General features: G+C 39.7%; 1 long non-coding RNA gene across 1 annotated transcript; it reads left to right on the top strand.

Annotated features, from left to right (window-relative positions):
• Positions 1-517: 517 nt before the first annotated feature.
• On the top strand, positions 518-24,165 carry LOC132872169 (uncharacterized). Its single transcript, XR_009651391.1, has 3 exons — positions 518-625; positions 1,054-1,114; positions 24,049-24,165. It is a non-coding gene; the product is annotated as an uncharacterized LOC132872169 (long non-coding RNA).
• Positions 24,166-25,559: the final 1,394 nt, after the last annotated feature.

Here is a 25,559-nt window from a genome sequence, read left to right on the forward strand (position 1 = left end):
TCCGTTCCGTTCCGTTCCATGTGCCGGGTTTTAGCAGCAACCTCAGCCTCCTCCTTTTGATTTGGATTCTCGTTTTGTTTTCAGATGCATCTTTATTTTATTTCATTTTTAGAAGAAAAGATCTTGCGAATCCATTTTTAAAACTTTAATTAATTGCTGAATTAATTTTTAAACAATAGCTGCACCTCTATATTTCCCTTTTACACTGAGATCCTAAGGGGGCACAAAGTTTTGCACTTAACAGGCGCAAGTCTCGTTCAGACGAAAGATCGCGATACTACACTGAATAAATGAATAAAACTCGTCCCTGTAGCTTTTCTCAAAAATGACACAAAAGTGAGTATAGAATAAATGTGAATATTTTACTAAACATAAAGACTTCTAGAAGTGGTTCAAAAGTGAATCAAAATCCCTGTTAAACAAACAAATAGGGGGATAAGTTAGCAAGGGACGCTAACGTTATGCTAATAATAATAATGCTAACGCTAATGCTAATTTGACACACGTCACGTATAGAGTTAAATATGGCGACACTGGTTGAGTGACGGATTTAATTGAAGAGCTTATGAGCTTTGCATTGAAAGAAAAGCTTGTCGTCGAGAATTTTGGATGGTAACAGTTTTCTGTAAGCTTTTAATTCATTTGTGCTTGTTTTTGTACACGTTCGCGGTTTTTTTTTCTTTTCGTGTTTATTTGTTGGTTGTTTTGTGTTTGAGCGCGGCTTTATTTCCGTGTGACAGGAGTGAGACGGGTTGCCAGATTTATCTAAAGACCTTGTCGTTTGAGTTACGTTTTCAAGAATTTAAATATTTTAGATTTCTGAATAAAACAACTATTGTAGAAATATACATAGACGTTGAGAATTCTGTTTAAAAATATATTTCAAAAAAAGTCTTATGGATTGAAAAATGAATAAACAATTCTTCCAGGTGTATGATATCAATCTGGCAACCCTGTAAGGAGTAGGTTCATGTGCAGGAAGCAGCAGAAGCGGTATGGACCTGCAGGAACTCCTAACCTAACTTTCATTACTGCACCTTATTCCTGATACAGGTTCATAAACCCTGGAGGACACACAGGGACTTCCAGAAGCTTTCACAGACGTCAAAAGGAGGTTAGTAAAACTCATTTCCTAATGATCTTTTTTTTTTTTTTTTTGCTTTGACATGCAGTCTTACTTACACTCCATGCTCAGACCTCCTTTCTTTTTCTTTCTTTCTTTTTAAATTCTCATATCATACACCAGAATATTTATCGTATCATATGGAGGACACTTAAGGATTTTTACGTTCTTGGGTTCTATTTATTTATTTATTGTGAAAGCTTTAAATATCCATCTCCAGCCTGTAGACTTGTAAGCAGCTTTACCACCCAGCTTTCACTTCCTTATAGATACAGGCGTGTGCAGTTTTTTCTGCTTTTGTACTGCGACTCCAGAACTAAACATGAAACACTACAGCAGCGTGTGGATAATCTGTATTATACCGTAGATTGGTTAGGTGTTGATTAGTTTTCTAGAACAGCAGCGCAGCTGCAGATCACATGATCATACTCATTCATATCGTTTCTATAGTAGCAACCTGTTCACAAACTTTTTTTTTTTAAAGTGTAATGCTTGTCATGGTGAAGTTTTCTGTAAGGAGATGTTTATTCAACATTGATAGAAGGAGTCTCCAGTGTCAGAGGTGAAGCTGTAAGTTTGCTGACGGCTTCAGGACAGAGGAGCTGCTGTAACGTAAAACACGTCATTTTTGTTAAATAAATAAATGCACAAACATGGAATCGTCATCAGCGATGTAGTGTCAGCAGAATAAAACACTTGAAGAAAAAAAAAGTTACATCCTTTATTCCAGCAACACCAACCTAGTCATTGATTATCTTCCCAGAATTGCATCACATGGTGTTCAGAGTGTTTTTCTTTACATATCATCCACATTTTAGAAACATTACAACTTTCGATATATATATATATATATTTTTTAATCGCACTTCTTAAAAATCTTTTCTTTAACATGGCATACCTTTTTAATGCTTTGTTCAAAATCTTCACAAATGTAAATATTCTAATATACAGTATATATCATACTTTTTTTTTTTTTGGGGGGGGGGGAGTGCTTAATTATGTTCTCTTATTTGGTGAGCTGATTTCCTGAAACTGAAGGGATCTGTGTAATGCGTCTTAAGGTTTGTCTGAAATGTTGACGCTGACTATCTGGAATCTGATAAGAAATAAAATGGCAAGAAGAATAATAATGACGATGATGAAGATGCTGAGTAAATTTGGTTGAAGTGAGCATGTGCATGACATTTCCGTGTGTGTAGTGTGTTATATGCTTGAGCTTGGAGTTTACGGTTGACATTAGTGCACTGTTTTGTGCGACATGTGACAGGCTGCCTGGATTGCAGAAAAAAGTCGTTATTGCGGATGTGTAAACGGAATTGAGGTCTAAAGAAGTAGCATGAACACCTAAAGCAAAAGCCACAGGAACCTGCCATCAGACGTCTCACGCATGCGTGCACACACACACGGTCTGTCATTTCCTTTTCACTGTCGGTTTGTCACATTTTCCCATAAACACACACAAGCAAAGCCTTTTTTGTCGTCGTACAAAATTTACAAGCTACCGTCACTCACGCGTCGAGACTTTGGCTGTTGTGCCATCTGGACGACCTCTGGAGCCGTTAAGCCGTTGTGTAATATGAATTATCAAGCTGGCACACGCCGTGTTCATTATTAACCACCTCGCTGATAGAAACAGGGTTAAAGGAGAAGTCGTCAGGACAGAAATGAAATCTACATGGTTATTTCCTTCATCACATATTCGATCAGCTGAGGCAGGAAATGATGAATAGCAGAATGAGTGTGGTGTGTGCTTAACCAGTTAACTGAATTGTGAGCGGTGTTGTTATCCGAGTCACTTCTGAGGTATAGGTCAGATGTAAACGTTAAGTCACACCCTCTACTCCAGTGGCTTGATGGAAATCTCAGTGATTCAGCTTCAACCCCTCTTTCTTCTTTCTTTTTTTTAGCTCTGTGACGTCCATTTTGTTTGTTTTTACACATCACAGTAGGAGCGGGAATCTTTGATTGCCTCATGATTCGATTATAGTTTGATTCGGTTCTAAAAAGATTTCGTGCTGCTGGATGGCGTCGTTATGGCTGTGTCTATGAAGAAACGCTAGGATTTGATGTCGTATCATGGCTCTGAGGCATGTAGGAGAAAACAAAAGCCTGACAGGAGCTCCTGGATGATGTCATTTCTCTCTCTCTCGCTTTTTTTTTTTTTTAATTTATACAGTTTGTAATGTAACATATAGAGGTGTGTGTGTGTTTGCATGATGTTACACGCCATGGGCCGATCAGCTGCTTTTGACATGGTTAAGAAGAGACTCGAGAGACACACGCACGTGCTGCCAGAAGGCTTAATCAGCACACACTCATGCCTCTGTGTACGGCTTTGCTTAATCTCAGTGCAGAATAAAGTTTGCGTTTTTAAGGAAACTGATTCTGCTACAGTAACTGAGTTACTTACACACACACACACACACACACACACACACACACACACACACACACACACACACACACATATGTTGCAGCATGTTTTTGTTTTAGGGCTGGGAAATATGACACATCATATTGTGATTCTTTTTGCTTTAATTAATGAGATCACTTCTTTTCTTTTTTCCAGAATAAGCTTCCAGAAAAACAGTCGTGTTGTATTTAAAAAAAAAAAGTCTGATACTTTTATTTTAAAAAAAAATAATACTGGAAGGGAAGAAATATGTGAAATGTATTTTAATTTTTAAAGATTATGGACAAAATCAGCAGCTTGGTCGGTTTGTAATTTAAAAAAAAAAAAGTTTGAGTAAAATATCACAATGATATCGATATTATATTGTAATGTCGCCCGGCTCCATTTCCTTGAAACGTAAAGATGAATATTCCAGCTTACATTTCTAGCCGTTATTGTTAAAACATGAACCGTAAGAATATCTTTAAACCAGAGTTATTTACATCGCAGTTCTTGAATCTGATTGGTCAGAAGGTGTGTGTTTATATTTATTTTGTGCAGCTGGACAGCTCAGAGTTGTTCCAGCTGTAACATGACGGATAGATTACTGTTAATGTTAATATTAATGCGGTTGTTATCGTTTCTATAGTAACGAGCTCAGATACAGGGACTTGTGCAGCAGATGTGCCACGTAATCGAAGACTAATAATAAACAGATTTTAAATGTTTTGATGAGATGAAAGTGCAATCTAATCGTTGATGAGACGTTTATTGAGGGTTTGTGGAAGGAGCCTCCAGGGTTGGTGCTTTGTAAAGTTTCCCAGCAAGTCTTCAGGACCGAGACGTTTGAGCTTTATGGTTTCTTGGTAAAATCTCAAGCTGTGCTTGTGTGCATTATGTATTAATTGATGACCACCTGCTCGTCAGATCTCTATCTACTCCATTAAAAAAAAAAGAATGAAAACACCAATCTTGACTTCATAATATTGCATCACAACAAACGCAGCTCAGTGAGCCACTGAATTGTGCAGAAGTGCACGTTGAAGGTGTGTGTTTAAAAAAAAAACACAAGCAGGCCCACAGTGGCCTGGCAGAGTACAAGCTCGTTATCCTGGAAGTTACTGATTAAGCTTCAAGGACAGCTCCACCCAAGTGTGTGTGTGCGCGCGCGCGCAAACCTGTCCACCGACATCCAGTTGACTGTCACACCACATTTGTTTTCCCCCAGACCCAGATGGTCTCTGTCCATGAATAACAATATTATAATATTTAATTTAAATATTTTTAATTTGGTATTTGAAATATTTAAATAAGTAAATATAAATTTCATTATATAAATAAGTTAATTTATTCTAGTTTTGTTTTACACAGCGCTGTTGATCTGTGGCTTGTGATTGGTCGGAAGTTGTTTGATTTTATTTTCTGTAGCAGCAACTCTGACCACAGTGTAGCTGTAGATCACAGGTTTGTTCTAATCCCTTATCATTTCTGTGTGTGTTCTGCTTTATTTCCTGTCTCTGTAAGTGTGTGTGTGTGTTTGTGTGTGATTTTTGGAAACACGAGTCCTCGTTTGACAGCTCCATCTCTTCTTTCATTTTGTTTAATTTTCCGTTTCGGTCTCGTCACACTGAAAATACGATATTGCTCCAGATTCACCGTTTGAAGAGTCACCGCCTCAGATCCGTCCTCAAAGTTCTCCTCGCGGATCCCTTTTATCCTGCGTGGCCTCTTCCAGCATGACTCCGCCCCATTTACAGGTCATGAGGGCTCACTGAATGACTTGATGAGAATGAAATGAAATGTTTTGACCTTTAAGGTCACCAGATCTCAGCCTGATGGGACTCGGGGGGAGACTGGAGGGGTTTTGGAGATTTGAAATGTCTTTCGGGAGGATGGTGTTCATCGCACCAGTGCAGCTCCGGTCATTTGAAATCTGTGCCAAGATGTAGTGAAGCTGCTCAGGTGACTTGTGGTGGCTGAAAACGCCTTACTGAGCGATTTTATGTTGATTACTTCATCCATCTCTATTCGCTCATTAATCCACAAAGATAATTATTAGAGTATAAACAGGTTTATGATTTATTTTAATTATTAGGATTATTATTTATCTGTCTGTCTTTCTGTTGGAGAAGACTGGATCTAGATCTGTCGTTCAAATATCCATATCTGGTTTTGGATTTAAACAGGAAGTGGTTTTTACAATTACTGTTTCTTTTTCAGCTGAAGAATAAATGAATTTATTTATTTTTTTTCTCTCTTGTGGATGAAGATTTTTCCCCCTTTCTTGTGGCTGAGGAAAGATTTCTTTTCTTTCTTTTCTTTCTTTTCTTTCTTTTCTTTCTTTTCTTTCTTTTCTTTCTTTCTTTCTTTCTTTCTTTCTTTCTTTCTTTCTTTCTTTCTTTCTTTCTTTCTTTCTTTCTTTCTTTCTTTCTTTCTTTCTTTCTTTCTTTCTTTCTTTCTTTCTTTCTTTCTTTCTTTCTCGTGGGTGAGAGAAGAAATGATGCCTTTTTTCTTTTGACCTGAAGAAAGAGAAAATTCTTCGTTCCTCCTGCCCGCCTGCCACTTTGCCCTTTGAAAAGTCCGGTAAAGCCTGTGGGGTGTGTGAATTCTGGCTGTGGCAGTTCCTCAACCTCAGCTACGTCACTCCAGTTCAGAACTGGTCTTCACTGAACATGTGATGTGTTAAACAGCAGCGGAGAAACTCGCTGAATTCCTGCCCAGCAAAGACGTTGACAGGTTTATGTTCAGTGAGGGGACAAGGGACGCGCCGATGTAGCAGAGCAGCAAAACTGATTCCGAGCCAGACAGCACGCTATTAAAATTCGTCTAGGGTAGAAAACGGGCCAAATGGAAACGTGTTACAAAATAAGCTTGTTTTTGTCAGCGTGATCTCTGCAGACGGGGTTTTCTGAGAGACATTTAAATCATGGTAGTTGGAATTCTGATGCAATCATTAATCACCCTGTCCTATAGCGCACTTTCAGTTCGTATCTGTACACGTATCCGTTTGGAACACGTCTCGGCTGTCTACATCTGTCTGTCTGATTAATTCACCGGTGCAGATCTGAGCAATAAAGCACCCTGAGGATCAGTGTTTGTCCTGTTAGTCACGGTCACAGGGTGTGGTGGAAAAAAATAGCCGCCGTTCCATTTCTTTTGCAGTCATACATGTGAGGTGGGACTTTGAGTTGATGGACGAGCATCGAGAGCCATCTCGTCCAATCAGATCGTGTTGTATTACATTCCAGAGTAATTAATGATGTGAGAGAGGAGAGGGAGAGCAAAGGTCCTCTGATGGGATGGACAGGTTGATCTGTCTAGATGTCAGTTTTTCAGACGGAATTATGGTGCGTCTCATGGTAAGACGGACACTCAAGCCGTCTAGTTGTCTGTCTGCTTCACAGAAACGGAGCAGAGAGTTAAAGTGCAGCAGAAGGGAGCGAGTGTGTTACAGACGTGTAGTGACGTGGCCCCGTGCTGTGCCATGAGCGTGGGTGAGGACGCGGGAATCATTTTGGAATGCAAACTCCTTTTCTGTTTTTCTTTTTCCCCTCTTCTTCTTTCACATCCATTCCCTCATCCCATGTCTTTTTTTTTCCCTTCCCCCCCACACACACACTTTTGCATTCATTCCCCTTTTCTCTCTCTCTCTTTTTTCCTCTCTCAGAGGAGTGTGTGTGAGGTAATGAGTGCTATTTTTAGCCCCCTCCTCCCCTCCACACACGCTAACGCCCTCTGTTTCACCCATCCGGGGCTCCTGACATCATCCGCAGGTTATTTATAGCCCTTTATAGGCTTTATTTATGGGCTTAATACTCCAACCACCCAATTTAACACTGGTGCATGTTGGGACGTCAGAGGGAGGAGGGTGGATTAAATGGATTCGTCTAGCGGTATTGCTAATGCGACTAACAGAGCATGGAAGGTGACGGAGGCAGCGTGACCGTGCCAGCCGTCAGAGATGCTCACTGATGAAATGCGAGTACAGTTTCAGCCTGTTTGCTTTAGTTTGGTCCCAGAGCTCCAAGGCTCACCAGATGAGCCATTGTACTCCGTTCAACAGAAGTGGGACATCGGATCTCGTCATTTTCGACCATGTTCAATCACGGTTGAGCTAACAAGTGGGGGGGGGGGACATGGACGCCTCGTTGTTCCTTTTGTTAGCTAGCTCACTGTAACGAGTGACGTATATTTAAAGTAATGGCCCTCGGGACAGTGTCCTCAACCTTCAGCGCCCTTTGTTTAACCACAGTAGACACGACTGCACAGAGTCCGTTACTGGTGTAAAAACATCCCATTGCTACCTCTGCGTGTTTTTCCTACCTTTATTATTCGCGCTCGCTAGATTTTTAGCCTGTTTTTTTTTTTTTTTTGGCTCAGTAAGTCGACTTTCTTCACAGCTGCTCTGTCTTTCAGCTCCTAACAGCATGATAAATAATGAGTGTACAAGATTTCATGCAGAAGACCTCCTCAAAATGATCTAATTATTCCTCTCTCTTAAAGGAGGTTTGGTTTTATGTAAAGGCCTGTGCGTAAGATTTTCATAATATTTACTAGAATTTTCCAAATGTTTTGCCAAAAAAAAAAAATCATAAAATATTGCTGGGGGGGCACAAACACTTGGTCTCGTGTGTGTGTGTGTGAGAGTCAGTCTCTTGCTCTCTCTCTTACTGCCTCTTTCTATTTTTCCCTGTCTCTCTCTCTCGTCTCTTTCCCTGTCTCTCTCTCTCACTTCTGGTGTTGGTCGGTCTCTCTCTTTCTTTCTTTCTTTCTTTCTTTCTTGGCTGGAAGAGCCTCCAGAAGTGATAGCATAAACAGACAGATAGATGCCTTCCGTTCTGTTAGGAGACCTTTCCTCTATTGAGTCACCCCTGACTTCCACATTCAGTAATCACTTCCTGCTAAGGTGATGGCTGTACACTCTCACTTCCTGTCTGACAGGAAGTGCTGCTGCTTATTTAGAGTTTAGAAAGCAGCTCTGCAGCAGTCGGTGTCGGCTGAAGATGACACAGTGAGCAGATCGTCTCTCACTCACACACACACTTTGAGAAATAGGGTGTGTCCTCTGTACCTCTCTGTCTCAGAATAGGAGGTGTGGCTGTTGTATCTGTCAGTCATGGAGAAGGGGGCGTGTGCTACATGATGTAGATGTTAATTGGGTGTGGCCAGATGTGAACCGTGAGAACACAGCTGTGTTCCCCTCTCATCAGCTGAAACCCTTCGGGAGTTCAGGGCTTACACACACACGCACACACACACAGAGGGCCAAATGTTTCATGAACTCAGCATGACAGGACTAAAACCTTATGGCATTTCAGTACCACAGCAGAGGGGATTGTGGGCATACCATGCTGCCCTTGGCATGTGCGCACACACTCTCTCTCTTTGTGGACTTTGGTTGCCATTGTGAACAAAAGAAAATTGGATTCCTGTTCCCTGTAAAACACCCGAGTTTGTATGTTATATGACGGATGCTGTTTGTCCGATGTTTGTGTTTTGTCCCGCCCCTTTTTCTTATGAAAATCATTCCACATCGTATCAGTTTTCGGAGCAGCACAGTAGTGCAGTGGTTAGTGCTATAGCCTCACAGCAAGAAGGTTCTGGGTTTGAACCTCGTTGTTGACCGGAGCCTTTGTATGTAGAGTTTGCGTGTGTTCTCGTGCCTGTGCGGGTTTCCTCAGGGTGTGTTGGCTCTGTGATGGAGGGCGATCTGTCCAGGGTGAACCCCGCCTCCCAGCTGACCTTCGGGTGAGATTGGCTCCAGTTACCTACGACCAGCATCGGATAAGCGGAACAGATGACGATAATGGATAGGATTCATTCGTTGATCCATCAATTTTCCTTTCCACATTTCCTGACTCCACAGTTCCTTTTCTTTCCATTTCCTTTTTCAGTTTCTTTTCCTTCTCTTCCCACCTCCTTCTGGAAGGAACGGGGAGAGATCCTTTCCATTCCTCTTTGTTCTTCCTGTTCTCTTCCCCTGTTGGTAGGCCTTCCTCTGGAATAAATCTTCATTCTGTTACCACTTCAAGCATCTTAAGTGTTTTTGAGGTGTGTCTGTGCGTGCGCATGGGCAAAATTTGTCTAGTTCGTGTAATTTGTCATTTCTTGGAAAAAAAAAACCCTGTTACACTGCAAAAAATAAAAATCTTAGGAAGTTTGTCTATTTTCAAGTCAAAACATTGTCACCCTTATTATAAGACATAATTGCCCAACAAGCAAAACCTCATTTAGCTAGAAAGGCTAGTTTTTAGACAGTCCATCTTGAAAATCTTGTATAGACAAAATGTCTTAAGTCTTATTTGGAGCACCCTTGAAAATAAAACAAGTTTTTTTTTAAAACAAGTAAGTACATTCTGGACATTTGTCAAATGCGGTTCATCTTGTTTCAAGAAAAAACAAAGTATGCTTGTTTTGGGAATAAATGAACTTTTCTGAAGTCTTTGAATCTTTCATTACAATTCAACTCCACCGTACAGATCCTAAGTTTACTGCGACTGTTTTCTCAGTCATTCAGAGTGAGCTCCTTCTAGATGCTGTACAGACTCTAGACCAGACAAGCGCCTTCAAAAAGGCTATGAGTGAGTGGAGGGCGTTTTAGCGAGGTCTTTTTGGAATGCTGTGAGTTAAGTTCAGTGTGTGGGGTTTTTTTTTTTGTGCCTGATCTTGTAAACCCCTCGTACACATGAATAGTCAGTGCCCCCAAAATGCACTGTTGCTTTGGCATTGTGTAAGCACTGCAAGTCAAAATGTGTAGACTTTTTTTTTTTGGTGCCTGAGGTCCTGAGGAAGTGGAATCTTAAGAGATGTTTGAATGTTGAAATGGGAAAAAAAATAAACTTGTTGCAATGCTACACGTGTCGTCAACTTGATTCAAGATAGTCTCTGGTCTCATATCTAGAGTATTTTATTAATTACAGGTCACAAAAGGAGAATCTTTTAAGCTAGCAATGCTTAGTTGTAGAATTTAACAATCCTAATATTAGTATATTTATCTTAAATTCAGTTGTTACTGCTAAGACTTTGTCATGAATTTAAGTGAAATACCCTTAAAATGAAATAAATAAAAATGACTTGAATGGCTAAACATAAGAAGTACGGTCTTGTTATAAGAACTATTTTGATTATTTTGAGTTAATCAGATCTCTCATAATAAGTTCCCCAATCTTATTTTGGAATTATTTCATCTAAAAACAGGTTAGATTTTTCATCTTACTTTAAGAAATCTTACCAAGTCAAATTTGACTCGTTCCATTGGCAGATTTTTTTTCACCAGATTCAAGCAAATATGCTTTGTTTTAATCTTTTATTTCTTATTTTTGAAAGGCCATTTTTTGCAGTGTAGGTTTGGAGCAGCTCCTCATCAAATCGTGTGTGTGTGTGGTTTTTTTTTTTTAAAGTGATTTTGTAAATGTGCATTACGTAAGATGGCATAGATACACAGCTGTGTACAATGTCATTTTGCGTGTGTGTGCTGCTCCAGCGTGTGCAGAGTACAATGAGCTTCCTACAGCATACTCATTCACCTCCTGTAAAGACAAATCATTTGTTACACACACACACACACACACACACACACACACACACACAAAATATCGCAGTGTATTTCAGTGGCCTTGATGAAAACAAACTCGCACACTGACATTCACATTCTGGCAGCTGCTACAGAACAGAGTGACCTACAGGACAAACCGTAAACGGAGGGATGAGACGCAGCCTCATAAAGAGTACGAATCATTTTAATGGATCTAAAATGACAGTACTCAGGCTCGTCCTTGTCTTTGTCTGTGTCCTGTCCCTTCGCTGATGATACTCAAACACAAGAAGTTAAAGATGATTTAAGGCGATTATACAGTGACCAGTGTGGGTCTGATGGATATTTCGGTCTGTATGTACGTTCTAGATGATCATGATGCTCTTTTATATCGATCGACTGATGGATGGATGAACATTGCGAGGCTGGTCATGGTGTCTGGGCTTCACTGTGTCTATATTATGGCTGAAACGTTCATTTAAAAACGAGTGAACCCTGGCAGTAGCGTGAGACTGTGGGTTCATATCACAAAGTACACAAAGTTGAAAAATTGTTTCAGAGAACAGGACAGGAGTCGGTCTGTAAGCTCGGAGTAGAATCAGGAATTCTGGTTATTCCGGTTTCCTGTGCTCGGATTGGCTGTCTGTGTGGAAAATGGCAATGGATATCCAGCAAGAGATGGTTAAATTAAGCTGTGTTCACACTTATACCGGTACGAAAGTGGTATAACTGTATCGATACAAAGTATACCGGTACAGTTTAGTGCATCTGTCCACACTAGCGAGAAATGTTTGCGGTCTTCTTTCACGGTAGTTGAAATGCGCGTGCGCGAAATGTTTCCATGGTTACCGAGTAACTTCCTTCCGAGAATATGGCGGGTGAAACGTGTGTGTGCTTTTTGTTGTCAATGTACAGTCTGTATTTCTGGTGGTCATTTATTCAGTTAAATTGTATAAAATGCGCGAGGCAGTTGAGAAAGAAAGAAACAAACGAATCTCCGTTCTTCACTATTTTATTCAGCGAAGACATTGATTGAGGGGTGTGACTTTGCGCATTGTATTTGTACCGATACAGAGCTGCTTCATCTGTCCGCACTACGCGAAGCGCTACAGTACCGATACTGTACCGGTACGAAACCCATACATTTGTGTTTCGTACCGATACAGTTATACCGCTACAGTACCGGTATAGTTGCTAGTGTGGACAGGTGTTGCGGTACGAAAGTAGTTTTGTATTGGTACAAAATCCCTAGTGTGGACAGGGTATTGAGGAAAGTGACCCATCTCTGACTCCTCCTTATTCGCCGATGAGCTATTGCCATCATGCGGCATGCATCGTCCGTCTGTCCACAATTCACAAAAATTGCTACTCGTCCCGGAGTTTTCAGTGGATTTTGATTCCGATTTGGTTTTGTTTGGAAGATCTAATCAGTCTACACAGTACTTAGTCCCTGGTTTTGTGACTTGTCATTAATAAGTTGCTAATTAGATCAGTTAATGAGCTTTCAGGAAAATCGTGGCGACTCCCTCAGTTTTCAGTGGATTTTGATTCTGATCATTTTGTTTTGAAGATCAAATTGTTCTCAGGAACAACTTTGCTAATTATAAACAAGTTTGGTTTCTCGTGTTACGGCCGTGTGAGCTGCTGCGTCGCTGACGCTCTGGTTTATTTACTGGTATGGTGAAAAATCTTTGGAACGCAGTCTCGGTCAAAAAACTGAGAGTGCAGGTTTTTATGTATATATATATATATATATATATATATATATATATATATATATATATATATATATATATATATATAATATATTTAAATGCAAATTGTTTTGATGATTTTATGAACACACACGATTCCTTCTTTTTTTTAGTGTGTTGAATGTTTACATCATTTCTCTCCATGCACCTGAGACTTTTGCACAGCACTGTGTGTATATAATTACGTATTTAATTAATTATGTATCGATCATTTAATATGTGAAATACAATATGCCGCAAATGATGTGTGTGAAATTATTCAGGGCTGCTTTAATACATCAAAGGTCACGTAGCCAGAAGCGTAGCTTACTTGCATTAGGTGACCTGAAAATTGGAGTCTAAACGCACTTTAAAAAAAAAAAAAATAGATTTGCTGAAGTTTACAAAGCGTAGAACAAAATCTCCATTATTCATTCTCTTTCTCTCTTCCCCCATTCCTCTAACTTAGGATTTATCTTTTTTCTTTGTGTGAGATATATTAAAAAAAAAAGAATTTATTATTTTTAATATTTGTTTTTTGTTTTTTTTACGTATGTGGCTTGATATGTCGTCGTCTGCTGCTGCGAACAGGAAATTTCCCCATTGTGGGATAATAAAGGTCTTCTTGTCTTCCTTATAAATATACACGCACATGCTCGTGTCGTTCTCTAGGTCAGGACTGAATTATTGATTTCGCACAAGTTCGGTAGAAACATTTCCCCGTTTCTCTCTCACTCCATGTTTTGCTCTCCACTCGCACGAAGTATGCAAATGTTGGTTTGTGTCGAATTTTGGGCTCGTGCGTCGACCCGGGCCTGATGGAAGTCTTCGTTTTCTAGTGTTTCCACAAAGAAATTGCTGCTGAAGGCTTTTATTATGCACAACAGCATGGGGAAACAGTGCTGTCGCCTTGTACACTAGGCATCATGGGAATTCACCCTCTCCAGCTGAGATCAGTGTGCAGGAGAGCGATGAAGTGAGGGAGTGTTGCACGGACCTGTCTTAAGCTGAGTGCTCGGCTCCTTTGACCTATATTACGATGATAATCTTAGACACATTTACACACTCGTATCCACACGTTCCCACTGGATTTTATCTGTTTTAGTCGTTCCTGCTCTTTTTCTGCACAGAGAGTGAACTGAGAGAGAATACACACAGGTTTAATAATGACACACTCAGGAAAATATCTCTCTCACACACACACACACACACACACTCTTTTTCTGTCTTGTACCACATCCCTGTTGAATTCTCGATTCTGATTGGTCAGAAGGTGTTGATTTTAATTTTCTCCAGCAGCAGCTCTGATACTCGTAGCTGCAAATCAGACCTTTATTAATATTAATGCCCTTGTTATTGTTCTAATACGTTATCGTTTCGACAGTAACAGCTTTTTCATCGCCACTTGTCCAGTGGATGTTGTCTGTAAGTAATCTTTTTCACATTTATGTAACACTTGCAAAAAGTTTTCCAACATCTTTGCAACAGCATTTTGCATTTTTTTTTCTTCGAAAGAAAGAACAGAAATGCTGGTGAAGGAACAGCTGTTTGTAGCTGCTATGATGCAAGTGAGGACAGGAACTAATTTCCACAGCATTAAATGTTCTTATAAATGGATAAAAGTATGATGTGTGGTGTGTGTTTTTTTTTTTTTCGTTTGTTTTGTTTGTTTTTTATAAAAGAGTAAAACTAGTTACAGTAATAAATTCTTGTTGTTTAAGCAGAATAAACATTTAATGTGATGCTGTTATTGGAAAATAACACTGATAGTTTTCGTTCCTGGGTAGTAAGTGTTATTTATTAGCTCATTCGGCCGACAGGTGATGAGTTTATGCCATCGTGTGGTCCGGCGTCCATCTGGCGTTGTCCACATTTCACGAAAATCGCTTCTTCTCTCTCAATTCTTCACCGATTTTTATTCTTTTTGGCAGAAAGGTAGGTCTGCCTGGGGTGCATATAGCTTCTACCCAAATTTGCATAACAGCAATTAATAATGAAGATATGGAGTAATTAATTTATCCCTAACGAGCAGTTTCCCCACACATTGCTTCTTCACCGATTTTGATTCTTTCTGGCATGAAGGTAGGGGTACATAGAACTTCTACCCAGATTTGTTTCATTACAATTATTAATGAAGTTATGGACTAATTAAGCCTTAATGAGCAGTTCAACAAAAATCGCTTCTTCTTGGTCAGTTCCTCGCTGTTTTGGGTTCTTTCTGGTAAATAGGTCGGTATTCCTAGGGTAGATGTCACTTGCATATAGCTTGCAACATTTATTGCACAAAGTGGCCCACTATAGATCGTTCCTTCTGGATTAGACGGGGCCGGAGTGAGCTACGCCGTCATTGACGGTCTCACTGGAAAATAATAGGTTTTTGTTCCTGGGTAGTAAGTGTTTAGTTCTTGTATGTTTCAGCTGCAAAAGTTTAGAAAATGGCTGTTAATCCACTCAGAAGTTGTTTTTGACCAGGACATTGGTATTTTGAAATGTACCTATTTTCATTGAGGAAACAGGTGAACTTATGTACTTTTAGTTCATATAAAGTCAGAAAATAGCATTTTGAAATTTACCTGTGTTTGAAATCCCTCCCAACTTTGTGATATGGAAGCATATTGCTGCCACGCCAGGAAAAGAAAAACAGATGAGTATCCTGTTATAATGTGAAAAGTTTGTGATGAGGGTTTTTTTTTCATGTTAGTATGACATACAAATTTATCACAAACCTTTCTTCTTATAACAGTAGCCTAAGAATATAATTTTTGGTATAACATGAAACATTTTATAACAGTAATTTATCATGTTATAACAAGATAAATAATATGTTGTGCTAAAGTTTCTTGTTATAATGTGATAAGTTTGTATGTTGTAATGATGTGGAAATATAACATTATAACAGTAAACCTTTCACGTTATGTGATACCGTTCCATTTTTCGTTTTCTGGTGGGGCAGTAATGCGCTTCTGTTTAAAAAAAAAAAAAAAAACACAAAGTAAATTCACCTGTTTTCTCAGTGGTAATAATGGGTAAATTTCCAAATATTAATGCCCTGGTCACAAAAATAGTTTTTATACTGACTTGAGGCTAAAAAGAAACTTTTAAGTAGGAGTGGGCAGAATGATAAAGTGGCATTTCTATGATACACGATGTGTGTCATGGTGTACTGTATATAGGCTTCCAAAAAAAAACTTGGTGCAAATGATTATAAAAAAATTGTATGTAAAAAAAATAAAATAAATACCCAACCCTTTAAATTGTTATGTTGATAATACTTGTATTGAATACGTACAAAGACAAATCAGCTCTGAAAAGAAGACACCTTTTTGGAAAAATTTGTCTGTAAGATATATTGAAAGAAAAAATCAAATCCGTTTTCAGAGATTATTGATCTTTTAACAAGGCATAAAAGAAAACTGTAAAAAAAAAAATCATGTATTGTAACGTTATCATGATATTTATATTAGTGTCGTATCATCCAGCCCTACTCTGAAGTTTAACGTCAGCTGTAAGAGTACAAATCTACACACACACACGTTCATGAGTTATGGGCTTATGAGAAACTAATTGTGCGCGCGCATACTTTAACAGATCGTAAAGACACCATAGTGGCATATTATCTTTGTCTCATCAAGTCTCTCTGTGCCTGGTCCTGTCTGTCTGTCTCTTTCCATTTTTTATATTTCTGCGTGTCTTCCTGTCAAGTTCTCTCTCTCTTTGTTGCTGTCTGTCTCCATCTCTGTCTTTCTATCTCTCTATGTCCCTCAGTCTGACAAAGACAGTGATGGACAAGAACTTAATGTCGCATCTCTTCAGTCACTGTCTGAGTATTTCTGTCTCTCTTTTTTGAATATTGAATATTTTATTTATTTCGAACATGTATAAAAAAAATGTATGTAACTATTTATACATACAAAAGAAAGAAAACGAGAAAGTGACCCAAAAAAAAATTAATAAATAAAATACATAAAGAGCTAAGACATTACAATACACTGCACATTGTTCGAAAAAGGAGTGGGAAGAAGTACAATACTTTTTTTTTTTTTTTTTTTTTTTAAATTTCCCACCCCCTTTTTAACTACCCCGAAATCCCAACTACATTAATACACCTAAAAAATATACACTTCATGAATATCTATATAATTACAAAAATAAATATATACTACACACCATATATATATATATATATATATATATATATATATATATATATATATATATATATATATATATATTTCTAAAATATTTATCTAAATATTTAATTACACAAATATATACTACATTCCATATATACACTTCACAAATATCTATATACATATATAATTACAAAAAATATATATATACTATATACCATATATACACTTCTTCATAAATATCTATAGAAATATCTCATCTCGTTATCTCTAGCCGCTTTATCCTTCTACAGGGTCGCAGGCAAGCTGGAGCCTATCCCAGCTGACTACGGGCGAAAGGCGGGGTACACCCTGGACAAGTCGCCAGGTCATCACAGGGCTGACACATAGACACAGACAACCATTCACACTCACATTCACACCTACGCTCAATTTAGAGTCACCAGTTAACCTAACCTGCATGTCTTTGGACTGTGGGGGAAACCGGAGCACCCGGAGGAAACCCACGCGGACATGGGGAGAACATGCAAACTCCACACAGAAAGGCCCTCGCCGGCCCCGGGGCTCGAACCCAGGACCTTCTTGCTGTGAGGCGACAGCGCTAACCACTACACCACCGTGCCGCCCCTATAGAAATATATAATTACAAAAATAAATATCTACTACATACCTATCCCTGTAAAGATGAATATATAAACTATCCCCTATAATAGTATCCCCTACTATTCTTTCACTCGGTGTATAAACTCACCATCCACTTTATTAGGAACACCTGTGTTTACACCTGCTCCATCATGCTGTTATCCAATCAGCCATTCATAGAAGAGCTTCATTTAATGTTCACATCTAACATCAGAATGGAGGGACAATGCTGGTTTGAGTATTTCAGAACCCCCCCCCCCACACACACACGCGCGCACACACCGGTCTCGAGAGTTTACACAAAATGGCACAAAAATCATCCAGTTCTGTAGGAGGAAGTGCCTCATTGATGAGACGGGTCAGAGGAAGAATGGCCAGGAAGGCTTTCCTAACTCAAGCACTCTTTACACCTCTATCAGTGTGGGCGGCACGGTGGTGTAGTGGTTAGCACAGTCGCCTCACAGCAAGAAGGTTCCGGGTTTGAACCCAGCGGCCTTTTGAAGGCGAGGGCCTTTCTGTGTGGAGTTTGCATGTTCTCCCTGTGTCTGCGTGGGTTTCCTCCGGGTGCTCCGGTTTCCTCCACAGTCCAAAGACATGCAGTTAGGTTGACGTGGGGCAGCCTTGGGCTGAAGTGCCCTTGAGCGAGGTATCGAACCCCTGACTGCTCCCCAGGCGCTCTGGTGTGGCTGCGCACTGCTCTGAGTGTGTGCGCGTGTGTTTTCACTGCTTCAGATGGGTTAAATGCAGAGGATGAATTTCACGGTGCTTGAAGTGTGTATGTGACAAATAAAGGTTTCTTCTTTATAACCGTGCTGAGCAGAAAAAACTGAGTGCGGGGGGGGGGAAGGTCACCTAGAAAATGTGTGTGGATGAAACAGCTCAGTTATTTTCAGATGTAGTGTGAGAAACGGTACGATAACATCAATATAAACTTGATGATAAACAGCTCCTCCAATTTATCTTTTTTAATCAGTCGTACCACAGCCTAGTGTCAAAGGTCACCTCAATTAAAAAAAAAAGTCTCTCTTTTTATTTGCAGTTATTTCTTCCTTTTTCTCTGAGTGAGTATACAGCTCTGTGTAACTGGTATTGGATTCAGTCCCTCAAACGCCTTATCTCTTATCTGTCAGGGAAAGGAAAGCTGAGTCAGTGCCCGTGCACTGCTACAGATATTACTGTTTATGTAAAACATGAAAAGCACACTTGGGAGAGTGTAAACTGGGCCGGAGTGTAAATGTAGCGTCTCGTACGAGGAGTTCTGATAACTGTAGTCTCAACATGCGAACAGGAAAATTCCACCAGCAGTTTAAACCAACACGCTTCCATTACATAACATCCTGATAGTCAGGAAACTCTCTCTCTCTCTTATGTTAGAGTTAAAGGAGATGCGCTATACCCCTTTCAGTTATTTTATTTTATCCCTTGAAGGTTGCAAGGCATTTTATTTTAAATTTTGGGGGGGGGGACGCTGCTGCCTTGGTTCTTTATCTCATAGTATGAAAACGCTGTCGGATAAGAGACTGATTTTGAAGCTGTGCCTTTTAAATGTAAATAACCTCACCCTGATTGGCAAACTCAGTCGAACTTAATGTTCTAATCCCAAGGTATACATTTCAAGTAATCCAGACCCAAAAGTCCTAATTCTGCCGTTCCAGAGCTAAAGGTCATAATCCCACCAAATAACCAGACCCAAAAGTTCTTATTCCCCAGAACTAAAGGTCATAATCCCACCAAATAATCCAGACCCAAAGGTCCTAATTCTGCCGTTCTAGAGCTAAAGGTCATAATCCCACCAAATAACCAGACCCAAAAGTTCTTATTCCCCAGAACTAAAGGTCATAATCCCACCAAATAATCCAGACCCAAAGGTCCTAATTCTGCCATTCTAGAGCTAAAGGTCATAATCCCACCAAATAACCAGACCCAAAAGTTCTTATTCCCCAGAACTAAAGGTCATAATCCCACCAAATAATCCAGACCCAAAGGTCCTAATTCTGCCATTCTAGAGCTAAAGGTCATAATCCCACCAAATAACCCAGACCCAAAAGTTCTTATTCCCCAGAGCTTAAGGTCATAATCCCACCAAATAATCCAGATCCAAAAGTTCTCATTCCCCAGAACTAAAGGTCATAATCCCACCAAATAACCCAGACCCAAAAGTTCTTATTCCCCAGAGCTAAAGGTCATAATCCCACCAAATAATCCAGATCCAAAAGTTCTCATTCCCCAGAACTAAAGGTCATAATCCCACCAAATAACCCAGACCCAAAAGTTCTTATTCCCCAGAACTAAAGGTCATAATCCCACCAAATAATCCAGACCCAAAAGTCCTAATTCTGCCGTTCCAGAGCTAAAGGTCATAATCCCACCAAATAACCCAGACCCAAAAGTTCTTATTCCCCAGAACTAAAGGTCATATTCCCCAGAACTAAAGGTCATAATCCCACCAAATAACCAGACCCAAAAGTTCTTATTCCCCAGAACTAAAGGTCATATTCCCCAGAACTAAAGGTCATAATCCCACCAAATAACCAGACCCAAAAGTTCTTATTCCCCAGAACTAAAGGTCATAATCCCACCAAATAATCCAGACCCAAAAGTCCTAATTCTGCCGTTCCAGAACTAAAGGTCATAATCCCACCAAATAACCCAGACCCAAAAGTTCTTATTCCCCAGAACTAAAGGTTATAATCCCACCAAATAATCCAGACCCAAAAGTCCTAATTCTGCCGTTCCAGAGCTAAAGGTCATAATCCCACCAAATAATCCAGACCCAAAAGTTCTTATTCCCTAGAACTAAAGGTCATATTCCCCAGAACTAAAGGTCATAATCCCACCAAATAATCCAGACCCAAAGGTCCTAATTCTGCCATTCTAGAGCTAAAGGTCATAATCCCACCAAATAACCCAGACCCAAAAGTTCTTATTCCCCAGAGCTAAAGGTCATAATCCCACCAAATAATCCAGATCCAAAAGTTCTTATTCCCCAGAACTAAAGGTCATAATCCCACCAAATAACCCAGACCCAAAAGTTCTTATTCCCCAGAACTAAAGGTCATATTCCCCAGAACTAAAGGTCATAATCCCACCAAATAATCCAGACCCAAAAGTCCTAATTCTGCCGTTCCAGAGCTAAAGGTCATAATCCCACCAAATAACCCAGACCCAAAAGTTCTTATTCCCCAGAACTAAAGGTTATATTCCCCAGAGCTAAAGGTCATAATCCCACCAAATAATCCAGATCCAAAAGTTCTTATTCCCCAGAACTAAAGGTCATAATCCCACCAAATAATCCAGACCCAAAAGTCCTAATTCTGCCGTTCCAGAGCTAAAGGTCATAATCCCACCAAATAACCAGACCCAAAAGTTCTTATTCCCCAGAACTAAAGGTCATAATCCCACCAAATAATCCAGACCCAAAAGTCCTAATTCTGCCGTTCCGGAGCTAAAGGTCATAATCCCACCAAATAACCAGACCCAAATGTTCCAATATTACAAACTGTATAGAAACAATGTTAGAATCTCACCAAACAATTGTTACAGCTCGTTAAAGGGGTGACTAGACCAAGGTTGCTTTGTATTTTATCCTCATGCCCCCCACCGGGAAAAAAAAAAAAAAGTGGTTAAGCTTTCAGAAGCTGACGAGGCCAGAATAATAAACAAAATTCCCATATCTACACAAAGTAAACTAACTTAACCAAAGAAAATAAATAACAAGCACTTCCTTCTCTCACTCCTGAACATACAGTACCAGTTAATTTGGACACCACCTAATTTTCTGGTTTTTCTTAATTTTTAAAAAAATTATTTTCTACATTGTAGAACGATGCTGAAGGCATTAAAATATGAAATAACATGTTTTGAATTATGTAGTAAGTTTAAAAAAAAAAAAAAAAGTTTTAGATTCGTCATAGTGGCCACCATTTGCTCTGATGACTCATCACACACTTGGCTGTCACCCAGCTTCATGAGGTGGTCACCTGGAATGGGTTTCCAGTAGTCTTAAAGTGCATATCACGGGTAAATTCAGGAGCAAGATCAATGTAATTCTCCTATTTTATATTAAACTTTGGTCAAATATCTGTCACATTTTGCGCAATTTTTTTACCTTGCGCAATACCAGAAAAATTCAGTTGAAATCAAGCCATTTGAGGCGAATTGGTCTGCCTCTGAAAAAACTTGGCATTTGGATTTCCCGGCAAACGTTGATTTTCGTGACGTCGCGTGCGGGACGCCTCCCTCTTAAATCCTACATCAGCGCTGGTTTGTTTATGAGAAAACGACCTGGTGGTTTTCTGCAAATTTCTTCAACGTTATTGCGTAATTATTAAAATGGTTAACAGATGTATCGTAGGAGGGTGTAGCAACACCAATCTTGATGGGATTAGTACTCATCGTTTTCCAAAAGACCGGACAATGAGAGAGAAATGGGAGCGCTTGGTCTACACAGGCTGTGCACTGAAACCGTGCAAAGCTCGCGCAGCCTGCTGGCGCTTCCGCAGGTGACGTCACGAATCTGGCTCCAGACTCCCTTGGGATTTTTCCAGACGCGTTTTATTTTATTTTTTTCTGCTGTCGACAGATGGCCTTGTGCAAAATTACCTTTCTGGATGAGTGTGTAAAGGGACATACTTTTCGTATTAAACAAAATGAAATTGGTCCAGGATATGCACTTTAAAGGAGTTCCCATACATGCTCAACATAGTTGTTGGCTACTTTTTGTGTTACTCTGTGGTCCAATTCATCTCAAACCATCTCGGTTGGGTTTGGGTCGGCTGATTTATGGAGGCCAGGTCATCTGATGCAGCTCTCCTTCACTCTCCTTCTTGGTTAAGAGCCTGGAGGTGTTCTGGATCACTCTCCTGTTGAAAAACAAGTGATGGACCCACTTAATGTAAAACAGGTGGGATGACCGGTCACTGCAGAATGCTGTGGTAGTGATGCTGGTTACGTTTTAGTTTATTATTAATAAAAGGCTTATTTGTTTTCAACATCTCTTCCTTTTTAATAAAAGGGAATATTTTAGTTAAAAGACTTTGTTTTACTCCAGTCTTTACAAATGTGGGTAAATGATTATGAAGAAAATGAAAAGGTGTGTGTGTGTTGGGGGGGTATTTAATGAAAGGAATATTTAAGTTGATGAATAGGAAAATAAATGTTGCTTTTTTCATAATGTTTGTTTATTTTTTTCTCAAATATAGTCAATTGGGGGAATTGACTAGCTATAATTCTGTTCAAGGTTATTGTTTTATTCATTTTATAGAAGAATAATGATGTACCAAGCATTCACAATAATTTCACCATGAATTTTGCAATTCTTTTAAGTGTTAAATAAAAAAAAAATTAATAATGATAAAATTGAGAGCTTTAAAAGTTCTGCCAGGAAAAAAAAAAAAAAACACCTCATGGAGAACTAAAGATAAATGTTAATCCACAAACCTGCTGCTGTTTTACGTTAAGAATGTTGCAGATGTTATTTAATGTTGGTGTTTGTTTGACTGAAATTCTCCTGAAAATGCTGAAAAGAGAAAAAAAAATTCCATGGAGTTCCCTGTCGACATGATGATTATGATGATGATGATGATGATTTTGATGTAATTGTATAAGAATAATGGCAGCTTGATGTATGCCGATTGGTTTCTCTGAAACGGGAGTACGGGTCTCTGATGTTTTTCCGTGTAAGGCCGTCTTGGAGCGTTTGATGTTGAAGCGATGAATCATTCAGGGAACTGAAGAACACGGCGCAATACACTCATCTCCCTTTCGGCGTGTTTGTTAGTCACTCTGCTCTCGTAAAATTACAACAAAACAAAAAACCCACACTGGACTGGAGATGAGGAGGAGGAGGAGACGGTTTTCGGAAAGTGGGGAGCAGAGAGAGGATAAATCGGGGCAAGAGTGAACGGAAAACAGACAGGTGAGGGTGATGGAGAGACCAGACAAAGAAAATGAAGTATTTTTATCATCGTAAGAATTGAGATTACAATAGATTCCCTCTTTCGCTTCTCTCTTCCCACATGTTTTAAACTCGAGTGTGATGGCGAATTGCATAAGCACAGATTTATTGATTTTTTCTGTTCAGATTCTGGATTACTTTTCCGCATTTGTTAAAACTGGCTGGTGCAAGACCATGCAAGAATGACAATATGATCAAAAAAAAAAAAAAGGATGCTTGTGATTTTCTTTGAACAGTCTCCAAAACGCAAAGTTTATGGAGTTCTTCTCCGGGTCGCTGATTATAAAGTGTGGAGAAGTGCGTTAGTGTAATGTTGCAGTTTCGGCGTGTCGTGATCTAAAGCCCCCAGAAAAAGGCTTTGAAATGAGAAAGATAAGTACAATACATGAAAAATACACGTGTGTGTGTGTGTGTGTGTGTGTGTAATATAGACTCAAGGCATTTGGATCTATTTTGAAACTTGATCTGATTGGTGGTGATGAAAAGAAACTAACAGATGAATAAATAACAATTTGTGTGTGTGTGTGTGTGTGTGCAGGACTTGAAGTCTATCTGTTGGTCATGAATCAGATGGTGGAGGAATAGAGGACGCACTCGGCCCAATCCAGCTCCATCCCACACTGCGTTTAAAGGCAAGTGTGTGTGTGTGTGTGAGAGACAGTGATGGTGAGCAGGTAATATTTTCTGTCTTTCTGTCTCCATCTCTTTCTGTCTGTCTCTGTCCAGCTTTCTTTCTCTCTGTCTTAAGTGCGCTCTCTCCTTCTGTCTGTCTCCATCTCTTTCCGTTTGTCTCTCTTTCTATCTCTCTCTCTCATCTTTGTCTGTCTCTCTCCATCTCTCTCTTTGTCTTCATCTTTGTTTTTCTGTCTCTCTCCATCTCTAACTGTCTTCATCTCTCACTCTATTTCTCTGTCCTTGTCTGTCTGTCTGTCTCTCTCTCTCTGTCGCATTCTTTGTGTCTCTCTTTTCATCTCTCTCTGTCTGTCCAAGGCAGGAATCTTCTGCCTCGTGTTCTGTATAAAATGTCTGAATCTGTAACGGCGCTCTGTGTTCCGTCTCTCAGCCAGCACAGTTGGTAGTAACAGAACCGGAATCAACATCTGTGTAAAAGGAACAGCTGGCACGGCGGGACAGGGGTGTGATGTTTTTGACATTTCTGGTTTTTCTTTTTGAAACCAGAGCAAATTCAAACATCTACATTGTTTAAGATCTGTGCGCCTTTCTGCCTCTCTCTTCACTTTCTCCTCCAACATACTTTTGCTCCACAAACATGTCTCTCCACTCCTCTCCTACTTCTTACTCCACCCCCCACCCCCGTGTGTGTGTGCTTGCGAGTGCAGTTTTCTGTGATGGTGCCCCCCCCCCCCCCCCCCCCCCCCCGTTAATAATTTAACAGAAGTGATCACATGTTCATGTGATGCTCAGTAACTCTGCATGTGTTTAAACGTGAGGGGTGTAAATGTGACTGCAAACAAAAGCACCTCGACCCTCAGTTCACCCTCCGTTGTGTTTAAAGCCGTGCCAGGATGATCGGGGTATTCGGATTTCCAACGCATAGATATGTTGCCCTAACTTTAAACGCCGAGGCTCCTTTGTGAAGCGTCACGCCTCTGGTTGTGGAACTCCGGCTCGCAGGGCTCCCTTTATTTATTTTTTTTTTAAAAAGGTCACACACTGGCTTCATTTGATTCAGTGTGAATCATTTAAAGCCGGAACATTGAGGCGGTGTTGTCTTTACTCCGGTATTATGGAATATCTGTGTAAATTGGGGATGAGTGAAACATTCATTTAAAAAAAAAAAGGTTCAAACTGATGATCATGCTGCATGTGATTTGTTTTTGACAGGAAATGAAGCCTGTGTTAATCTTGGCTCTGATGTCACACACAGTGTGATCGCTGTTTTAGATAGAAGCTGGATTGTGGTCACGATGAAACTGGAGGAAGTTTGTATGTTTGTTTTTTGTTTGTTTTAAAAAAAAAAACCCCTCCCTGCTAAACTTTAATTGCGGTAAGGTTTATAAACACTTGCGGTTCGTCTGCTCTCAGTCT

Source organism: Neoarius graeffei, chromosome 24 (assembly GCF_027579695.1).
Source record: "Neoarius graeffei isolate fNeoGra1 chromosome 24, fNeoGra1.pri, whole genome shotgun sequence".
Taxonomy (NCBI): Eukaryota; Metazoa; Chordata; class Actinopteri; order Siluriformes; family Ariidae; genus Neoarius; species Neoarius graeffei.